Genomic DNA, 21,783 nt, shown 5'->3' on the forward strand with positions numbered 1-21,783 from the left:
CAGAATCAGGCCAACACCCAAAGACAAAGGGATGAAACATCCCAGGGACGCCAGTGAGGGCATGGAGGGCAGTGCCTAGACTAGGTCCTCTCCCCATCCTGCTAACCTGGGGTGGGGGCAGAAGGGCAAGGGAAAAGAACACAGCCCTGAGAGGCAGTTTAGAGAAGTTTAATTTGACTAATTGCCCTGAAGCAACTAAGAATTTTAAATCTGAAGAGATTAAGTTATCTTGAAGTGGCAAGATTGTTTTTGTTACTATCATCAGAAATGCAGTGGTCATGATCAATTTGAATTAAACACTGGAGAAATGAAGTAACATTTTTAAAAAGTATTTATTCATTGGGGTGCCTGGGTGGCTCAGTTGAGCGTCTGACTTCGACTCAGGTCATGATCTCCCGGTTGGTGGGTTCAAGCCCAGTGTCAGGCTCTGTGCTGACAGCTCAGAGCCTGGAGCCTATTTCGGATTCTGTGTCTGCCCCTCCCATGCTCATGCTCTGTCTCTCGATAATAAATAAACGTTAAAAAATTTTTAAATAAAAAAAAAAGTATTTATTTTAGGAAGCTCTAGGCCCAACATGGGGTGGGAACTCATGACCCTGAGATCAAGAGTTGCATGCTCCAGTGACTGAGCCAGCCAGATGTCCTTAAGTAACATTTTTTGTGTGTGTACAGCTGAGTAATAGGTGTGAATTTCTCTCCTGCCACATTGCATCTGAGCTGTATTTTATCTTGATGATGATGATGATGGTAACAATGATGGCAGCATATTCACTGGCTTGTATTCTTAGAGTATGCTTTTTCTTTTGAGTAAATCATGTCTTCGCATACGTGTTATTAGGTTCACTTTGGGCAAGAAGTGGGAAGATCTGCCCTCAAGGAGCAGGCTTGTCTACCAGATTTTCCCAAATGTAGTGGGGATTTGGGCTTCCTGTTTTTAGCTTGTGGCAGTTCTTCTGAGTGCCCTGGAAGGGAGGACTTCAGTTGCCAGGGAGACTCATTTCAGTGGAAATTATTAGAATTTCAGGACTTTCTTTAATCAATTTACTGTGATACTGGAGACTAGAAGAGAAGATTTACTGGGTGTGATCCTTCAGTTCCATATTTTAAAGGAATCAGGGTGAATACTAGAGATTGTATTCAATCTGTGATTATCATGGGAGAAACTCTTCACTTTTATTCAGTCTTCATGTACTAAATAAAGCATGAGTATATGGAGGGATTCATTTTCGAGTATAACTCATAAGTAGTTACCAGAACACTAAATGGGGGGGGGGGGGTGGCAGGCGCAGAAACCAGTTAGCTCTTTTTAATTATGTCTCATCCCAGCTTGACATTCGTACAAGGATGATGCTACATTTAAGAAGATGTTTTAAAACCTGCTGTTTCTTGAAATTCCTAGTAATTTGAGAAGGGAAATCTTTAGTCTTGCTTTAAAAAGTGTGTATTTGGTGGTGTGTTGAGGATGCTGCTTATATACTTTTCTACTAGAAAATTATGGTGGCACTTTGAGCACATCTTCTCAAAATATACACGCATCTCCTATTTTTCCTCATCTGTCAGTGGGAGCCAAGAGAACTCGAGATGTGGGATCATAACACTGTGGAAAGGAGTCACTAAAATAATCAATACTATAGAATTTTTAAAGGTTGATTTATTAACTGATACCATGTTTGGACCTTCAAAATCGGAAAAATAAAATTTCTAAAACTTAAAAACATGTCCATGTACATTAGAAGAAAAAAACATTTTTATACTGAGTAAGCATTAAAAAGAACATATGACCATAATTATTTGGGGTATACATTCACTCTAGTCAGTTTCTAGCTATATGTCTCTAATACCCATGTCACATATTTTTTATGAAGAATGAACTGTTTTAAATATTCTCATACGCTTGCCTCTAGTCGTCTTCAAAGTTGTGTCTTATAGTCACTATGTGAAATTGTTACTGTCATCAGTTGGCATTCATGGTATACATCAAAATATTTTTTTCGCAGAGAAAATAGTTCTTTCTACCGATGCACATGAGCTCAGAGCAAATTCTGCTAAATGGAGGCTTTCCTCGGGCTAACTTTTTACGTGTTGAAATGTGTTAATATTTTAGCCCAAATATTTTCACAGGTCTTTTACCCTCAGGATTTTTATCGTTAATAAATATTTTTACAGAACTCATGAAAATAAATTCCTCTGTGGTCCTTTTGAATGTCTTGTCACATTTAGATGACACAAATTGTAGATCTTCATAATTTTGCTCCATTCTGGTTCCTAATATAAATGTATCCAATTAAAACTAGGAGCACCATCAAAACATCACCTCAAGTCGAGATCCTTCAACACATCATAATACAATTTCAGAATTAAATCTTGGACACTGTGTTTAGTCCCTCCTTTGCTTTGTCGGGATAAATTTCAACATCTTCCTTTTTGCAAGCCTTGTTTTCAATAACTGCAATTGGCTAAAAGCTTTAAAGAACTGAAGTGTTTTGGCGCTTCATTCACTGCTTTAATGAAAGATTTCCAACTGTTTTGGAACAGAACGCACCCAAACTTTACAGGATTCATCTATCATACCATTATGCAACAACTAGGTTGATTTAGAGAATCGTTTCTCAAACATTTTTTTCTTTTTTTTGGTTAAAGTTTATTTATTTTGAGAGAGAGAGAGAGCGAGCGAGCATGAGCAGGGGAGGAGCAGAGAGAAAAGGGAGAGAGAGAATCCCAAGCTCCAACTCACAAGGCTCAGGGGGCTCGAACTTACGAAATGTGAGATCATGACCTGAGCTAAAATCAAGAGTCAGACGCTTAACTGACTTAGCTACCCGGGAGCCCCTCATTTTTTCTAAAACTTGGTTGCTGATGACAGGTGGCAAAGTAAAAGGCACATATTATTGTGCTGAAATGTTAATAATATTCACAAAACTTTGTCAGAAAAATTTGGTAGTTATGTTTTCCTATTATTTGTCAATTTCTACATCTATAGTTTTTTGTGTGTTTTTTTGCATTTGGTAGGATATAGCCACTTATTTGAATGCAGTTATGAGTTATGCATATGCATACGCAATTCCAAGTGACTTTCTGTTCCATAGGTTTCTTGATTTAGTAAGGGCAGTTGTTTTTTAGCATTATAAAATTTATATGTGTATTTCGCTGCAAAAACAATTTCCTCTCTCATGTTAAGCTTTTTTTTTTTTTTTTAAGTTTTATTTATTCATTTTTGAGAGAAAGAGCATGGGAGGGGCAGAGAGAGAGAATCCCAAGCAGTCTCTGCTGCCAGCAGAAGGCCCAGTGCAGGGCTTGAATCCATGAACCGTGAGACCATGACCTGAGCTGAAATCAAGAGTCAGATGCTTAACCGACTGAGCCACCCAGGCACCCCTCTCATGTTAAACTTTTTACAATTTACAGTGGCATTCACAGTAACAGGAGATGTTTCACCTATGACAGAATGAACTTCCACAAGCTTTATTTGATCCCAGGAAATAGATGGAAAAAAAAAAAATCAAACCACTGTTGGAATTGATTTTTTTCTACTTAAACCACTGGTTAATACTACCTAAAACTGGAATCATTTAACTGTTAAATTTCTTTTCTTTTGCTAATGAAGCCAACACATTAAAAGCTATCACTTCGCTTTTCATATATGTACTTATTTACTCAGAAATAAGCAGAATTAACTTAGAATAGCAAGCATTTGATCTAAAAGAAAAGTCATACTTCCTAGAGTGCTATGTTAGTGAACCTTCTATAGCAGCATGTGTTAGATTGTCATCCTCGGACACAACCTTATTACAAAAGTGATTAACATTTGAAGTAGTTGCTGATCTGTGCTTCTGTAGATTTGTGGCTGTGGTTTATGGAGTGAATGATATCACTATGGCTCCCATGGTGGATAATGAATATTAACCAGCAGTTTGTATGCGTTAACATTCCATCATCAGCTTTCTCGAAAAATAGAAATACAGTACTTAATTTTTCACTAAATTTGCCATTTTTTCCTTTTTGTTTCATTATCGCCAAAAGGCACATTACGAAGTGAATTAGAATAGCCATCGATAAATGACAAGAACGCTGTAATGAAAGCATTTACACCATTCTTGAGAAGGGCCATGTCCTGAATATATTTCATGTACACCTAACCTGTAATCTTCTGTTTCTCACTGACCCTTGTGATGGGTGTCTTGTGCAACTCTAGCTGCAGCATGGCTCACAGCACAACTGATCACTGCATCCAGCGTCTGCCAGGGGCACTGCCCTCTGAGACTGGGAGGAGTTGGCTGCCCTGAGCTGCTCATGTCCAAGTGTTCTTTATTTTATTGGTGAGCATCCTGTCTATTTTCCTTGAGAGGGAGGTGTTTACTTAGGCCAAGATTGGAAAAGGACAGGAAAAGAGATGGATTGTCATTGGTCACCTTTCAGAAAATTCTCTTCACCTTGAGATTATCTCACCCACTGGCAGTTAAGTCTATCTATGGCAGAAGCTGGAAATGCAAATCCAATCTTGGTACATTTTGATGCAACTAATAATAATACTTGGCTTAAAAATGAATCATTTACACAAATGTTTAATCTGACGAGTGCCCAGGACAGTAGATATCATCTAGCATTTTCACAGAGGAGCCAAGGTGCAAAGTCACCCCAATTAGAGATCACATTTCTCCATCTGCTTTGTATTGCCCTCTTTCATTGGGACGATTCTGATAACATTACTGCTCTGTGCTCCTCTACTGTTGACTTCCAATCCCACTTCCCACATAGCTGAGTGAGCTTTTAAAAATCTATGTGAGATCATGTTGCTGGGGAACACCACTCAATTATCTTCCTATTTGCAGTTAGAATAAAATCCGGCTCTTCACCAAGGCCCAGGAGGCCTTTTATGCTCCCACCCTTGCCCAGTTGGCTCCACCAGATTTTCAGCTTCCAGGGGACCCATATCTTGCCTGTTTCCTTTGCCAACATGGCACATGAAAGCTGCTCAATGTATTATCTCAGAGAAATAAATATGGTCTACTTTGTGTTGATGAAAGGAAAAAAGAAAGAGTGTCTTGCTAATCTGTGACAATAGGGAAAAGCAAGTGTAAATCTCTATGTCCTAAGTATTATTTCCCTCTCTTAAAACAAAATTGGACAGCAGCACGTATCACAGGACTAAATCCTTGTCATTAGCAGAGGTGTTATCAGGCCTACAAACCTTCTGATTCTACGGTTTCCCAGCCCCACCCCATCGAGAGAAGTGAGCGTGCCTCACAGGGAATCTATTGTTTTCACCAACATTAGATGGGAGATTTTGTTGTAATTACTCTTGGTGTACAAGAGGAGGAAAGGTGCTTCACTGGTTGACTTGGGGGAAACCAGACCATATGATGGTGGTGGAGGAATACCTTGAAGTCACAATTTTGAGATCTTGTGGTGTTCTTACACAACTGCTGTCTATGGGATCGCTTTTTAAAACATGCTACTGTTCAGTTTTTATCATGAATGCCTTTCCAAGGACAGTGAGTGGTTTTACACACTATGACATTGTTTCCATGGCAACTAATGTATTTTAGCAAAGAGAGACTGCTAGAAGTAGGCTAAAAAGGACAAATACAGAAATGGCACAGTGTAAAATGTGGGGCAATGTGTGTTGTAGTAAAGATCTTCCCCCCTCCCCGACTTCTTGTTTAAGAAAACCAGCGTAACTAGATCTTAACTTCTTCACTCTTAATAATAAAATTTTTACTGCACCCAATACTGTCTAGTATTTTGCTGACATAATTGCTTTAGTTGGTACTTGGGGTTTTTTTTTTTGTTTGTTTATTCTAACATGATGCTCATTCTGTCACCACATTTGTGATTTCATCCATTTTTAAGATTAAGTTATTTTCACCTTGCATTCTCACGTAGAGACCACCTCGTTGCTGTGCTGCCCTTTAGTGCAGTGTTTCTTGAGAGGGTTGTCTACACCACCTGTCTCTACACAGTGTTTGTTTAAAAAAAATCAAAGCCATTCCCCTCAGACTTCCACCCCACTGCTTGATCGAGTTGGTCACACCCTCGTCCTCCAAGGCTATTACAATTACCTCTTTTGTTTGTTTGGAAGCTAACATGTATAATTATACATTTCAAATAATTCTACAAAAAAATGAAGCCACATCTATTAACATTACATAAAACCAAGGGATCATGTTACTCTGCTTTGTGCATCTGAATGGGCTTGGATTATTTTGTTACGTGATAATAATCCCCCTCCCCCATGCTCTTAAATAACCCCAAGGGGCGGATAGCAGCCAATTTCCTATTTAATATTAAGAGAAACCAAGGGCTGGATCTTATGACTTAAACAGATAGCAAACCAGTCTATGGGCCAGATTATACCCTTGTTTATTATGTTTCATTAGGCCACATGAGGCATTTTAAAAATTAAATGAACATTTTTAAATGGGGGCATTTTTGTATAAAAACTGAGATTCCCTGTTTCTTTTGAAAAAAATTGGAAGGTCTGACAAAACCAAGCCTGTGTTCTCTCATGACAGCGGCCTCAGGGCTCTTCAGCTCACCCAAGCCCCACCTCACCTGCTTCATTCATTTGTTTTACCTGCCTGGCCCCATGGGTTATTTAATGTCACCCTTCCTGCACCCCTGCCCCCACCCAGTCACAGAACAAATAAATAACAGAGCTAGAGATAGAACTGGATCCAACCCAGACGCCTGAGTAGCTCAGTTGGTTGAGCATCTGACTTTGGCTCAGGTCATGATCTTGCAGCTTGTGGGTTCACGCCCCACATTGGGCTCTGTGCTGACAGCTCAGAGCTGGAGCCTGCTTTGGATTCTGTGTCTCCATTTCTCTCTGCTCCTTCCCTGCTCATGTTCCGTCTCTCTCTCTCTCTCTCTCTCTCTCTCTCTCTCTCTCTCTCTCTCTCTCACAAATAAACATTAAAAGACTAAAAAAAAAAAAAAAGACAAAACAACTGAATCCAACCACTTCCTCCCTGGCTATGGACCAAAATTCTGTGTTTTAGAGAGTAATTCATAGGTCAGTGGTGAGAAGCATCCTTAGGTGATGTAGCCTCCCTTTTGTGCCTTACTACTTGAAATAGATCCTGCAATTAATTTTACTAGGTACATTGTTCATATTGAGGGTACCCTGCCCCCCCACTGTTTGCCTCTATGCAAAATAAGTTGTATGTGCCGTCAGTTGTGACATGCAAGTTGGAGGTGCTGTAGTAGCGGTTAACATTTACATAAGCATAGAAATACTGGCCAGAAGGGGAAAGTTCCAACATCATAACAGGGGTTCCAGATTTTCCAGATTTTTCATTGAGCGTATATTACCTTTTCTGTGAAGTAAATCAATGTTTGTATAAAAGAAATAAGAATGAGATTATACGACAAAGTACATCTTCCTAGCATAGGATACCCAAAGGCGATCCCCAGCCACCTTAACTGTCCTCTCCCAAGCTAGACCCTTTCCTTTAAACTCTTCAGGAGTCTTGACCTGTCACCAACATTGTCAAGGCCCTCTGCTCTTAACCATTGTGCACATGGACACCATTGTGTCACTGTGCCTTTACCAGGGTGGGAGGGAGGTAAGATGGGAGGTTAGCTTTTAACTTTGTTAAAAGGTTCACGTGTGTAGAAGGACGCAGGAGAATGAGGTAGGGCCAGAGTGAATGGCTAAAGGAAAATACATTTTTCCTGGGGAAACCAGGCAATGAGGAATACCCCACAACAAAGGGCTTTGTCTGAGCTGGCTCCTGTCTCCGGGGCCTGCCCCAGCTGTTGGGCACACAGAAGATTGTGGTGACCTTGAGCGTAGATGGTCCCAAACACTGCACTACGTGTCTGTGTGCAGCTGTGAAGGCCTCAGGAAGCCCACTGAGAGAGTGGGCCTGTTCCCAGGCTGCAGGCAGGGAGCCAGGGGCCGCCCCTTCACCGGGGAACATTGAGGAGCTTCTGTGTACGCTCTGTGTGTGTCTTAGCTTTCTTTGGAATTGTGGCAGAGTCTGGCCCTGCCTGGTCTTTTTTGTGCCTTGGATCCTAAGTTAATAACCAAAGGAGCAGTGCCCCTGTCGACACACTTGATATGGAAGTTGCTGTCAAATGGCCATTTTATCCTCGGTGCCACTGACATCACACCACGTACAGTTCTGAGGTTCTCACTTTAGTTTGACTGAATACAGCAATGATCGTTGGAGCAGAAAGAAGGCATTCAGATGTGAATAGATGTGTCGAGTAGCATGCAGATGTTTTTTGGCAGGTCGATGAATATTTTAAATCTTTTGCAAGTAGTAAGAAGGTTTGAATTGGAAATAGAGAAGATTCTGTGGCAAGAGAAAAGTAGATTTCATTTCTCTCTCAATCTTCCTTTTCTTGAAATAATCAAACAAAACCCAGAACCATGATTTAAGTCTTGGATTTGTCATATCCCTCAAGTCTCCTTCTTCACATAGGAGTTGTGGTTATGACTCTAACATTGAGCGTCAGTTTCTCAGTCACATTTTTTAAGTGGAAAGGAAACACTGGCTAATATTAAAAATAATAGCAGAATCTCCAGATTGGATCTTTGTCACTTATTTATAGCTAAAGACACAGGATGAAATTGAAAGAAAGGTCAGCTTCTGGTTATCTATGTGGCATGTGCGGTATGTGGGCACACCCTGCATTTCTGTCCTCCAGCCCTCCCCCCAACACACACCCCTACCCTACGTGCAGCTTGAGTCAGCTCTATTGGTCAGTTCTTCATCAGTCACTCTGTCACCGGCTCTCTTCACCCTTCACCCCTCCATCAGCAGAGCTGAAACCCCTGTTGGGCTGAGCGCTGCTCTGGAGCAGGGAAGACCAGGACGCAGGAACTGTGTAAGGTGCTGTAAGAACACAGAGGAAAGGAAATCTAGTTCTGCACGGAAGTGGGACCAGAGGAAAACAGGAGTGAAAAGGTGATTTTGTCCTGGGCCCTGACAGCTAATTAGGAGAAAACTATACTTACCCAGCAGAGTTGGTGAGATCAGAATGACGGTGCTTAGTCCTGTGCCAGGAAGATGCTGGGGGCTGTATCTATTCTCCTCCCCCTTCCTGGGATAGAGGCGTGTAGAAAATACACTGGTAAGTGCAGGAGTATGCCTCTCACAGGCTGACTTCTTAGCTGGCCTCTGCCTCAGTTTCCCACCTTTCTCCCACCAGCCTACCTCCACACTCGTAAGTCCCTCTCTGCCCTGTAGGACTACTAAGCCTCTTGCCATTCTCTGAACGTGTGGCTGACACCCCCTTTGGTTCTGTTTATTCTTGTGCCTGCACTGTCCGGTTGTAAGGTCCCTGTGATGAGTACCAGGGGGGACGTCCCCTGGGCATTTGGAAATGGGAGAGCAGGGAGTTGGGGGGCTACAGGAATGGCTGCATCAAGAGAACTCAAAGTCAAAGCCTTCTCAGTTTTAGTTTTAGACTTTCCTCTAAAAACGAAGGTCTCTGTGTATTCTCCCAAAGATAGAGGATTTGATCTGATCTAAATAGTTGGGAGTAGTTCATTTTTGGCCAAGGTCTCATGCTTTGGCTTTCATTCCTGCAGGCGGTCACACATTTGCAACATTCATGGATCAGCCTTTTCCGCTTGGGAATCTGGGTCACTTCAGTCATGTTTCTCAAACAAAACATTAGCACTGCTTCAGCAGGAAGAATAAAAGCATGGAAAATGCCCTAATGGCCACAAACCCATGATTGAATACAAAGTCAACTATTGAAAATGTCTATGTAACTATATATGTATATCGGTCTATACGCAGACACACACACACACAGAGGAGGAGGGCGGTCTCTTTTGCCTTAAGCTTTGAAAATTTAAAACTTGAATATTCCAAAAATTTATATTTAGAATAAAGATAAAATAGAATAATCGGTCAATTTTTAAAGAATGATTTTTTGGGGGCGCCTGGGTGGCGCAGTCGGTTAAGCGTCCGACTTCAGCCAGGTCACGATCTCGCGGTCCGTGAGTTCGAGCCCTGCGTCAGGTTCTGGGCTGATGGCTCGGAGCCTGGAGCCTGTTTCCGATTCTGTGTCTCCCTCTCTCTCTGCCCCTCCCCCGTTCATGCTCTGTCTCTCTCTGTCCCAAAAATAAATAAACGTTGAAAAAAAAAAAAAGAATGATTTTTTTATGTAAGACATTTAAATAAAAGGTACTTCTGTTTCACTTAAACATTTGATGACAAAATTTATTCTCAGCTTTGCAGAAGCACACCCTTTAAGACAGACATAACTGGTTTTAAAATCAAATGCCACTCTTCATCCTAGCAAGGTTGTCCTGTGAATTTTACTTTTTGGCAATTTTATTTCACCAAACCATATCCTCTTTGAAACAATGGAGCTGATGCCTAAAAATATCTCAGGCTGTGCTTGCTGGGAGGCTTTGAAGTTAAAGCTGTGACATCCTTCTGGTTTATGGCTGCAGGATGATGCATATATGTATTGTCTTTGTTAATTAACTCCATCTGTTTTGTAAGCCTGAAAAAGAAATTGGATGAAGCTGCATATATGTATGGATGGATAACATTCCTTTTGCAGTAGTTAGCTAGCAGCTCCAAACAGGTTTTCAGTTTTCCTTTTGCTACCTATCAGTTGCTAAAGTGTCATGGAGCTCAGGCTCATTTTTTTTTTTTTTTTTTTTACGTTTATTTGTTTATTTAGAGACAGAAAGCATGAGTGGGGTAGGGGCAGGAGAGAGGGAGAGAGAATTCCAAACAGGCTCTGTGCTGTCTGTGCAGAGCCCAACATGGGGCTTGAACGCAAATCATGAGATCATGACCTGAGCCGAGAGTCGGACGTTTAACTGAGCTGCCCAGGCGCCCCACTAAGGCTCATTCTGGAAGAGCTTGCCGTTGAACGGGGTATCTCATGTGGTTGCACTCGTGCTGTGTGCATGAGAGAGGTTAAGTTTCGTTACTACTTTGGGAAAGGGTAGTGATTCTGCAGGTGTTTCTTTTTCTGTGGTGGATGAAGGAATCTTCCACCTTGCAAACAGAAAAATTCCGTTCTGTAAATCAGAATGACAGCCTTCCTAAACTTCTTTAGGGAAGTGTTCAAGAATGGAAGTCAGACTTCCACTGTATATCTGTTCCCTTTGGTGAAAAGTTCTCCCGATTCTGAATTACTCTTTGCTGGTGATAGGGAGGCTAGTTAACATTTTTAGACAATGGGGATTCCCATTTTTTACAGCTCAGCAGTGTCTGCATCCCTAGTGGGTTAGCCAGGAGAAAGGCACATATTGACTCATGGCATCTCCTTGCTTAGGAGGACAGCGTGTCAGAAGCAAGGAAGAGATGGGGTGATGTGGGTTGCTAAGGTACGGGCTGTAGTGGCATGCTCATTAGCACATTCTCTCCCCGCAACCTCGTGCTGGTTCTCCTGCATGTCTGCAGTCAGTTCATGATTTGAATACCCATCTGCAGAAGACAATATATGAGTTTCTCATGCTCTTCCCCATGGTCATTTTTTCTTTCCTTCATTCTGAGTCATCTTTGATTAAACAAAACAAAGATGTTACTGTTAATTATGCATTCTTTGCAAAAATTCTTTTGTGTGTGTTGGGGGGTGGGGTGGTTTTGATGGGGATAGTAATTTATGATGGCAGTCTTTTAAACCATGGACCGGGATGCTAAGAATCATAATGACAAAAAGTGTGAGTCTACTAAGAGAGGAAAAATTGTTGCTGCCTTTTTATTCACATTCCTCAAACCTTTTACTTTCTGCCCTAACATATTGTTGTCAACGTAATTCCATTCAACCATTTTGATTCTTTATCATCATACTAAAACTGAAGCTTTGTTCCAACAGCTAAAATTGCAAATAATAAGCGAGGAACCGTAATATTGGCAGGTTACAGGCAGAGTGCATGAACAAACTGGAAAGGTGCCATCCCGCTCCTGGCACTTTCAAGATGAATGTGAAGTGGGCAGGGGTGCCACAGAATCAGCACTCTACTTTGCCAGGGGTTGGCACAAGGTTCTAAGGTATTCCTGGGGCCTAAGTTCCGTGGACAAGTCGGTGCAGGCTGCTGGGTTGGCACATCTCCCAGAGAGGGGAACTCCAGCTGATGGGAAAGAGAGGCCATCCTAAGAAGGCTGTTTGGACAGTGAGGCCCACCCACAGTCGGACAGGAAGTGGGGCACATGTGGGTTGGGGGCTAAGGGAAGATTTAAGCCAAGAGGTGAGCTGAACAAGATCTTGGAAGACTCTTTTTTTTAATGTTTCCCAACTATGGATGACCTATAGGCACTGGAAAGAAGGTGTGTGCGTGCGTGCGTGCGTGCGTGCGTGTGTGTGTGTAAGACCTCCATCTGTATCTTTCCTGGCTTCAGAAAGTTAAAATCTCATGTTGGCTTCCTTTGATGGTACAGGGCCAGGTCTTTGCAGTTGCAGGCAGGTGTTTGTGGCAACTGTGACATAGCAACAATTGTGTGAACGAGAGAAAAGTTGTGGGCAAATTGATTGTCTGCAGCAAATGGAAATTCTATGGTGGTACTTTGTGAGAGGTTTATAGGAAAAGAGCGCTCCGTTCTCTTTTGATGTCTATTTTTTTTTTTCTTCTACAGTTTTTTGAAGAAGCAGGATGCTGATCTAGACGTGGAAAAAGTAAGTTGACAAGTTTTGCACTGAGAGCACATGCCTTTGCGTTAGAAAGCGTGTCCCATTGGGACCCTAGACTCGGTGACTCTGAACTGGCGATTGTGACTCTTGAGTCTGTAGGTTTCTAAGAGAGGTTGAGTTGGAGATGGAGCGAGCTGGAATGTGAAGTAGAAAGTCTTGCCTCACTTAGGTGAACCTACTATTTTCTCCCTTCTCTTGGTTGTAACACTCAGTTTTGATAATTACGGGAACATGTGTTTTAGCTAGAAGATGTACCTCCTTACCCTAGAAATAGGCTGGAACAGGTGTCCTGTGGCTGATGAGCCTTCAGGGGCTGCTGAGGGGTGGGTGGCACTCTGTCTTCAGCCTGGTTTAGAAAGGTCCCCTTCAGTCCATCCGGTTTTGGTTTTTCTCCCCTCTGAGATGACTGCTACTTTCCTCTGCCCTAGTTGTACCTTCGAATTACAGTCACTGTGTCACAGGTCATTCTTTCATTCACTTACCATTTTTTTGATGCCCGCTGGGTGTTAGACACCATGCTGGAATCTGTTGAGACAAAAATGAATTCGACAGACAAGTACACAGGCAATTATTGTACAGTGTGATACAACTGTGTGGAAGGGGCTCTGGCTCTGGGAGTGCAGAGTGAGGCCAGGCCATCCAGAAAAGCTCCCTGATGAAGGGCATGTGTGAAGGAGCCACGCACTCTGTTTCTATAAACACTGGTTCAGGCTTCTCTGCTTGTACTACTCTCGTCTCCCAGAGGCCTTGGGTTTCCAAGAAAGGCTGGACCTTAACAGGCCTCACTAGCTACCCGTGGGATCCTTTGCTGCCCTAATCTCCCCTACCCAGTCACATTGCCTTGGGTGTAATTTTTCAGCAGGTCTGCGTTACATTCTTCCATCCCCTGGCCATTCAGGGGCTCTACTTCATCATCTAAGAATGACTTGGGGTTCTCGTTTTAAATTTGTGTGTAAGACAGGTTCTTCTCCCTGAACTAGAGCCATTCTGTATTCAGTCAGTGTACCTTTAAGTTGAGGAAGTATACTGACTGAAACCTTATTCTAGAACAATTATGAGCAACCCCTGACCTCTGACCCGCGTAGCCCCCTACTTTCTACAGAATGGCCTGTGATCAGTGGTGGCCTTTTCAGCTCATACAAACCAACGTGACTCAGGGAAATTGAAAGGCTCTACTCAGGGCTAGATTGGAGGGGAACCTTCTTGAAATCCTGGTGTGCTTGCGTTTTGGCTGTGGAAGCCAGGGGCTGGCAAAGGCACTCCATAAGTGGGGTGGGGGGTCAGCACTGCGGCCCTCCTGGGCCACAGAGCCTTTGGGTACCAGGAGCCACCTCAGGGTGGTGTAGTGCAGACCAGCTATAATAGCCAGAACCCTGGGGGACAGTTTAAGAGATGCCTGGAGCTGTTCCAGGTTTTAGGGCTTGCCCTGCCTTGTGCCACTCAAGCGGAGGTGAACCCCGGAGGGCCAGCGAATGGAGGAGGTGGGTCTGTTAATTCTGTTCTCAGTACATCCCAATGCCAGGCAGACAAGAGGGCTCAGTAAATGGGGTGGGAAGTCCCGAGTGGTATGAATTAGGTTCTCGCTTTGGCTCTGCTGTTCACTTGGTCTAAGACCTTAGGCAAATCTTCTCTCCTATGTGAGCCTCATTTTTCTCATTAGTAACATGGCCCCTTTTCCAGGATCAAGTAAAATTCTTCATTTTTTAACTTAAAAACACAAACCACACATACTTGTTTTCTGACTTGGGCTTTGTACCAAAAAGGATAAAGGGCTGTTAGCCACGAGTCTGAAGGATGCTTAATAAGGCCCACCGGGGTTTGGGAGCTCCTTGAACAGCCTTGTCTGTTGAATGTACCCTCAAGCACAACACTGGCAGCAGTGAGCATCTGATGAAGGAGTGAGCAGTGTGATGGACCCTGCCGTGTGAGTTGGGTGTTTGTAAGTACTGCTGGAATTCAGAATGAGAGAAGCTAAAAGTGAGGTGGGAAATGCTTCTTGGACTGCGTGAATTTGAGCTGCATGCAGAGGACTCTGCCTTTTGTACCCTGTCGGTCATGTAGCTAATGACCTGGAAAACACTTAACCACCCTAGGGGAGTTCACTATTTTAAAAGTTCTAATTCAAAAGTTCCAATTCCAGAATTTTTTCTAATGCTGATAGAAGGCTGCTGAGCACAGATGTATAAACTGTTCTTTTTGCTTGTGTTTATGTATCTGCCAAGAAGAATCTAGAATAGAGTGTACCTCCATTGTATAATTAAGTGATATCTGCTGGCCAACCCAAGAAAGAAAAATTACAGAAGTCATGGTGTGTTTTTTTTCTAAATGTATTTTTGAGTTTTCTCTTTCAGTTGAACATTTATGTGAAGATAGAACTATGAATGGAAAATATGCTTTATCTTGATGTGTCAAAGCTCAAAGCTAAATCAACATGAAGTCTGTAATTATTATGATCTATGGTTTATTGAGCATTTACTACATACTGAGTGCTTTCTATGCATCACACTTGACCATTACAGCACTCTTGTGAGGCAGCCATATCCCTTACCATGAGTTGCTTGAGGCACCATGGTAATAGTAAGGGTCCTAATCATATCTGTTTCCAGAGCTTCTTTTTCTCATACCCTACCTTACCTTGGAAGTGATACTATTTGAGACAATATATTTGTGTGACCTCTTTTTAAGAAGTTTTGTGAGTAACGAAAAAGCAGTGTTACCTTCTAGAGGAGTCTTCCATGACACACTCTCCCATTCTAGATGGGGTTGCCCTGCTACCATGCACTTCTTCATAGCTATTGTTGTATAGTTATTTGTGCAATAACTGGTATCTGTGTTCCTATTGAATTGTAAGTTCTGTCAGGTCTGAATCCTTCCATGTGCCAAACCTAATGCCTGGTTTCTAGAATGCCCTCTTAAAAGGTTGACTACAGGCATGAATGAATGACACATAACCAAATTAGGGGGTAATAAGAGTCCTTGAAAGCCACTTTGGTAAGTGGCAGAGTAAAAAAATCTGTGTATTCCAGAAATCACGTTTCTCTTCTCCATCTCTAGGTTTTATCTTGGAAACCATGCTTGTTAATAGCATTATATGGAGATAAGACTTCCTTGGCTTTCTCTTCAAAAATACAAAGTCTCAAGCAGACAAGTGAAACTATCTTAAGATAGTTCTTAAGAGTGAAGTCTCCGTGCAAGCAAAGACAGTCAAAAGATAAAAGAGGGAGGAGCATTAAGAGCACAAGGGAACCAGTAATACTGTTTTTGTTTTTGTTTTTGCAGAGAATCTTCTTGAATTATTAAGGGATGCACTTCCAAGTTTCGTTTACATAAAGCACTGATTTAAATATATACAGTTTATCTTCTAAAAGTAAAACCCATACTCAACCGAATTTTAAAGAATGTGTAATCAGGTTATGTCAGAAGGACAAAAATGTACTTTTTAAAAAGAAAAACTGATTAAATTGGCTTATCTTTTTTGGTAATTTAAATCATGATTTAAATGGCTTTGATTAAAATAACATCCACTTTGCTCCTAATGACTTTCAAAGGGCTAAGGAGAGAGGTTTGATTTCCACATTTCCTGCATGGCCTTTGTTCTGCACAATTGAAGGTGTTTTGGCACTTGCCTTGAGAGAGACCGTCCTTTCTGTAGTTTCAGTGAGACCAAGAATTCCTGTATTGCTATTCCACTGTTTGCAGGGTTTAGATAACTGCCTTCAGGCCACAAATATGGCCACAAATACTGCTGTCTGTTTGATAGAGTGGCCTCCCCAAGTAAAAATTGTCATGCAAAAGAAAAGAAAGTAGAATGCTTTAGAACATGTCCTTCTCCCCAGTGAATTCCTTGAAATGTGTTTATCTGTAAATGTAGAATGTACATAGAAGTTGCTCCATTTTTCAATATTTCTTTTGTTTTAATAAGTCCCAAGAGAAGTCATAACAATATCCTAGGTTCTTATTGTGGAGCTAATAGTTTTGTAAAAAAAAACAAAAAAAAAAAAAAAAAAAAACAAACAAAAAACCCAAAGTGATTCTAAACAATTGAGGGTTCAAAATTTGAGACTGCATCTGGAACCAAGCTTTAAAGCCATGTGTATGCAATTCCTACATAGCTGGTTGAGAAGAGTGGAAAGATTAATTAATACAAGATTCTTCTTTAGTAAGAGAAATAGGACTTCCAGGAGCCAACAGGTCAGCTGTGCTTGCGTGGGGAGTCCCAAGGCTTGAGAATGCTGGTCGCTGGGAAGGCATGAGGATGCGTCTTCAGGGAGAACGTATGCGTATGGGGGAGGCGTCAGGGTGTAGCGTCTCACTGTGCGCGGTTTCAATAAGGAGGCAGAAAGAGTAAAGAGGAAGAGGGAAGAACAGCCATCAGGAGAACTTCCTGCCCTCTGTAGAAGCCATTGCTTCCTGAATGGAGTGGGAGGGCTCCTTAAGTGGGTGTGGGGACTGGAGAGGGCAGCCCAGGTGTACAGATGGGACCCTCCCCCTCTTTGGCCTTCTCTTATCCACACTCTTAGGGTTGCCAGCCCCAGGGCCTATGGGATGCCCAGTTGGCTCCCATAGCCACGCCTTGCCCCAGCCTCCATACAGATTGACCCATTCTCTTGGAGGAGATTGGGCATGGGGAAAGACCAGCCTCTCTATGCCCAAGGAAAGGCTGGGGGTGACCAGGGATCAGGAAAAGGGAATGGCTTGGGTGCGAGGGAGGGGGTTGTTTGGGAGGGAGGAACTTGCACAGAGTTCTCTTTTAGGTTGAAGAGCAAACAGTTTTAGTCGTGCACCAAAAGCAGTTGTTATGCATCACCCATGATAACTGACCAACTTTCTTTTATATAAATCTCTGGCTTGTAAAACTGCCGCTGTAGAAGAAACAACACGCCCTCTGCCAATTTGAATTTCCAAGATCACAAAAGATCCTTCTTGCTCGACATTATGAACTCAGGCAGGCAGTGACGACCATTGGGAGAGCTACAGATAAAAAAAATTTATGTTGTGATTCAAGGAAAGAGTTCAAACATTAGGGTTGAATTGTCTAGCCTTGGATGCAGAACACATAATTCCTTTGTCCCTTGAACATGAATAAACACCTGGGGGCTCACCAGTGTCCTAGGCCACATGTTCTCTTCCTCAGTTGCCCTGTTTTACATGTGAGGGAAATGCAGCTCAACAGAAATGACCTGATTTGCCCAAAGACTCACATCGAGAAGTGACAGGATCCACAAGTGGCACTCAGACCTGGAGCACCCTTCTGTTTCCACTCCACAGTGGATGTTCTCTTGTACTGAAGCCCAAAAGAGCAGAAGACAAATGAATCATCACCAGCCTCGTGTAATTTAACTGGTAATTTCATACGCATCTTTCATTTTCTCTTCTCTAAATTTAAAGGACTTTCACCCTTATGTGTGGTTTTAAAAATAGGAACGATGTTTTGATCAAAAAGAAATTAGAAACTTAAAGGGGAACCGCCTCTTTAAACCTGACCTGGTCCCACCAGGTGGTGCCTGTGGGGTGACAGCCTGAGAGTGACTTACGGGATGGCAGTCCGAGGGAGGCCTGCAGGACACTCACTCTGTGGCCTGTCCCTAGGCTGGGGTTCATTTTCTTGTCCTCATCTTAGTAGCATTCATCATCTGCAAGGGGGGAGCCGGACACTGCTGGGAGAAAAGCAGCCCGCATTACAATGGAGAAGCAAGACCGCCCCCCTCCCCCCCAACTCTGTAGGCTTTCTCCTGTAGCCGAGAGGGGCTACATAATCTCTTGCCCTTCGGCCAGGCCTGCTGGGTAGAGACTGGAATCATTTGGTTGTCTGCCTTTTGCATAGACATACTGTCTGCTGCAGTCTCCTGTGGAGGAGACATTATTAGTAAAATATGTGTAAAGAATGGCTTAGAAGATACCTTTGTCACTGCCCCTAAACACTTTTAAAAGCAGAGCTGCACCTGTTTTGAGATAGTATGGAATAGGCCATCAAAAATACATAAAAATTCAAGCTTTGCCCTTAAAGAAGGTTATTACTGCCCACACTGGGCTACAACAAAAGTTCAAGCAGAAAACCTTAGTATTAGTTTGCTGTGGCTGCCGTAGCAGGTGACCCCAAACTTGATGGCTTAAAACCACAGACTTATTCTGCCATGATTTTAGGAGTCAGAGTCCACTATTGGGGTATCAGGGGTGCATCCTCTCCAGACGCTTTGGAGGAACCCCACTGCTTGCCTCTTTCAGCTCCTGGTGTCTACAGGCATTCCCTTGACTTGGGGCCACATCACTCCAGTCTCTGCCTCCGCCTTCAAATTGTCTTCTTCTGTGTGTGTCTGTGTCACATCTCCCATGCATCCCACTTGTAAGGATGCCTGTGATGGCTTTTAGAACTCACTGGATAATCCAGGATAAACTGCTCCTCCCAGGATCCTTAACTTTATCATACTCTATCATGCTGTGTGAGGGGACAGTCACAGATTGCAGGGATTGGGAAGTGAATGTTTTGGGAGGAGAAGTGGACATTTTTCTGCCTCTGTCTTCTCTTTGACAATTTCTACATTTTTCATTTCCTGAAACATAAAGCTTATTACCACTGGTTTCATACATTATTTCAGTGGGGTTGATTTTCCTAGAAGGGGCCCCTCAGGAGACCTAAGACCCCATCTGGTCTCCCAGGCCTCAGAACAGGCAAAGCCATGCCTATCTTCTTTCTCAGATTGGGGTTGATGTAAGGATGAAGAATCATGGGCTCTGAGAGCAGGGAGGAGCCTTCAAAATCATAGCCTTCCAGTCTTAGGGGGAGACTGAGGCTCAAGATACAGGGTCACTCAAGTCAGGAGCGGAGATGGGACCAGCACTTACTGCTTCAGTCCACCTCTTCCGCTGCTGACCCCAAGCTGTCTCACCATATAAGCCCCTCAGCCATCCTTCATGTGGCAGCTCAAAGCACCTGAGAACTCCATCCCTGCAAATCCCCCTTTTCTCGGCCAGCAGCCCTGGTTCTTACAAGGACTCACATTACTTAATATCAGAAATCCCGTCGTTCTGGTTACACCCCCCTGGAGGTATCCCCTTTGTATCATTGTCTCTCTAAGAACATAGCTCTCAGACACGAACAGTACTTCTGAGGTAACTTGCCCAGCATAGGGTAAGGGCTGTACCCCTGACTGTTGGATCTTGTGAGATGCACATGTTTTCTGCATCATTATGTGTTACCCTTAGGCGAATCAAGGTCACATCTCCACTCTGTTGCACTTCCGGCTTGCACTGAACGTGGGTTCAACAAAAATCTTTAAGACTTTAAAATACGAATTGCTTCCAACCTCTACCTTTTGCCCCTACCAGATAGAAGAGCCGAGTTTCTATCAGTAGCGGTATGGGATCAGCTTGGGACCCTGAGTAGATTCCAGATAGGGATTCATAGAACAGATACATCCACAGGCTGGGGCATGCTCATGGAGATGTGACCAGCAGCAAACAGGGGGCACTTAGGACGTAGACAGTTAGGTGAGGCATAAAACTGGAGAAAGTCTTCCATCAGTGGCAGTCTAGGTGGACAGATGTCTGGCAGAGGAACTGGCCAGCTGAGCAGGCCAAGGGGTAGATAGGAGCACTGGTGTACAGGGATGAGACTCCAGCCAGGAGGCTGATGAAAAGAGTTGAGTCCAGAAAGACGAGTTAGAGTCCACTGCCAAAACAGGGGAGGGCCCAAGACAGGAGCTTGAGACCAGAGAGTAAAAGGAAGCCCCCGGTCTGAAGTCAAGAGTCACAGGACTGATGTGTATCTGAGGCCTGGAGCTTCACGCACTCAGAGCCTGGGGTCAGGGGCCCATGGCAGAACTTGTGAATAGAGCTGAGTCGTCCCAGCTAAGCAGATTAGAGGGTGTAGGGCAGGCGATGACACCCTCCTATATATGCACAAATGATTTTTTACCATTAAAAGTAGGGCTTTATCTCTGTTAATTCTTTGCATTCTTTTTTGGTTGTTGTTTTGGTCAGTTTTGGCAGTATTCCAGCCTGTTGAAATGTTTTCAAATCTCTGTTCATTCCTCTCATTAATTGTCCCCTCAGCCGTGAATTATTTGCGATCCCCTTAAGCACATCTCGATGAAAACGTTACCAGGGATAAACCTACAAACCCCACTGTGCAAGGACCTCCCTCCAAGCCAGTGTTGCTCTTCTGTGATGTTAGCACCCCTGGGTGTAGTTGCTCAGTTACCTCTGAGGCCCTCAAACTGAACTGTCACTTGGCCAGAGTTTCCCTTCTCACTCAGCTATGCTTTGAATGACTGACTGTCAGATGATTTGCTGACATCCAGGTACTCTGTGTCTATAATCTACTCTGACAGTCCTGTGAAAATGCCCTGAGATAGGGCAGTGCCTCAGGAAGGGAGAGTTGGTAGGGTGCTTGGTTATTCACAGCTTTGAGGGCGGAGGTCCCCGCTTGTTCTCACTGATGTCAGCGGGTGTCAGTCCTGAGCCCTGCTTTCCATAACACGCTTGTGGGTGTTAGCCTGTGGGTGATTCTTGAGGTGAGACCAGAAGCCCAAATTCAGATGTGGAGCCCTAATGTTTGTTTCTAGGGTTAGCCTCTACTAAAGAGGCCTCCTTTGCCGATTATGTGGTCTGCAAAGAGCAGGCCCCACTGTCGGGTGCATAAGGCTGCTTCTTGGAAGATGTAGGGGTGTTCATTAAGTTGTGAAACATACCACGACTGAGTGTAGTCCGCGTGTAAAGTGAAGGAAGGGAAGTGGGATGCTCTGTGGATCGTTTGTGTTAACAGAAGAAGGGGGTGAGACAACAATTCATCTATTTGCATAGTCCTTCCACATAAGACTGCCAAGACCAAGTGAGGTGGTTTCAGGGTCAGTCACAAGGCAGCATGATGTAGTGGAAAGAGTGTGTGGGCCTCAGGGGCCTGAGTAAGTCCTGCTGTGCCACCCAAGAGCCGTGTGATGCTGGCTGCATAGGAAGCAGATGGTCGAGGGAAGAGGTGCAACAGTGGTGAGTGTCTGAGGGGGGCCGCGGGGCGCAGGTAGGGTGACACAGGAGGGTCCCAGATGGGAGTGAGCAACGTCTTTTTGTCGTCCCCTCTTTCTTCCGTGCAGTACCGGCCAAGGATCGGGTCACTTCCAGGTGTGACATGGGGCAGAGACTTGGGCTAGAAGAATGGGCCAGGGAAGCCCCATT

General features: G+C 43.5%; 1 protein-coding gene across 4 annotated transcripts in view; it reads left to right on the forward strand.

Moving 5' to 3' along the window:
• FYN (FYN proto-oncogene, Src family tyrosine kinase) overlaps positions 1 to 21,783 on the forward strand; it is a 213,753-nt gene that overhangs the window by 15,477 nt on the left and 176,493 nt on the right. For 2 of the 4 annotated variants that reach the window (XM_027057070.2, XM_027057076.2), the window contains exon 2: positions 12,558 to 12,597. The exons of 1 other annotated variant lie outside the window; for it this stretch is intronic. The gene's annotated coding sequence lies outside the window, so the exon portion shown is untranslated. Of the gene's footprint in view, positions 1 to 12,557; positions 12,598 to 19,908; positions 21,598 to 21,783 lie in introns of those variants that run through there. One more of the 4 variants, XM_027057072.2, reaches the window with a different exon arrangement.

The sequence above is a fragment of the Acinonyx jubatus genome, chromosome B2, assembly GCF_027475565.1.
Source record: "Acinonyx jubatus isolate Ajub_Pintada_27869175 chromosome B2, VMU_Ajub_asm_v1.0, whole genome shotgun sequence".
Classification (NCBI taxonomy): Eukaryota; Metazoa; Chordata; class Mammalia; order Carnivora; family Felidae; genus Acinonyx; species Acinonyx jubatus.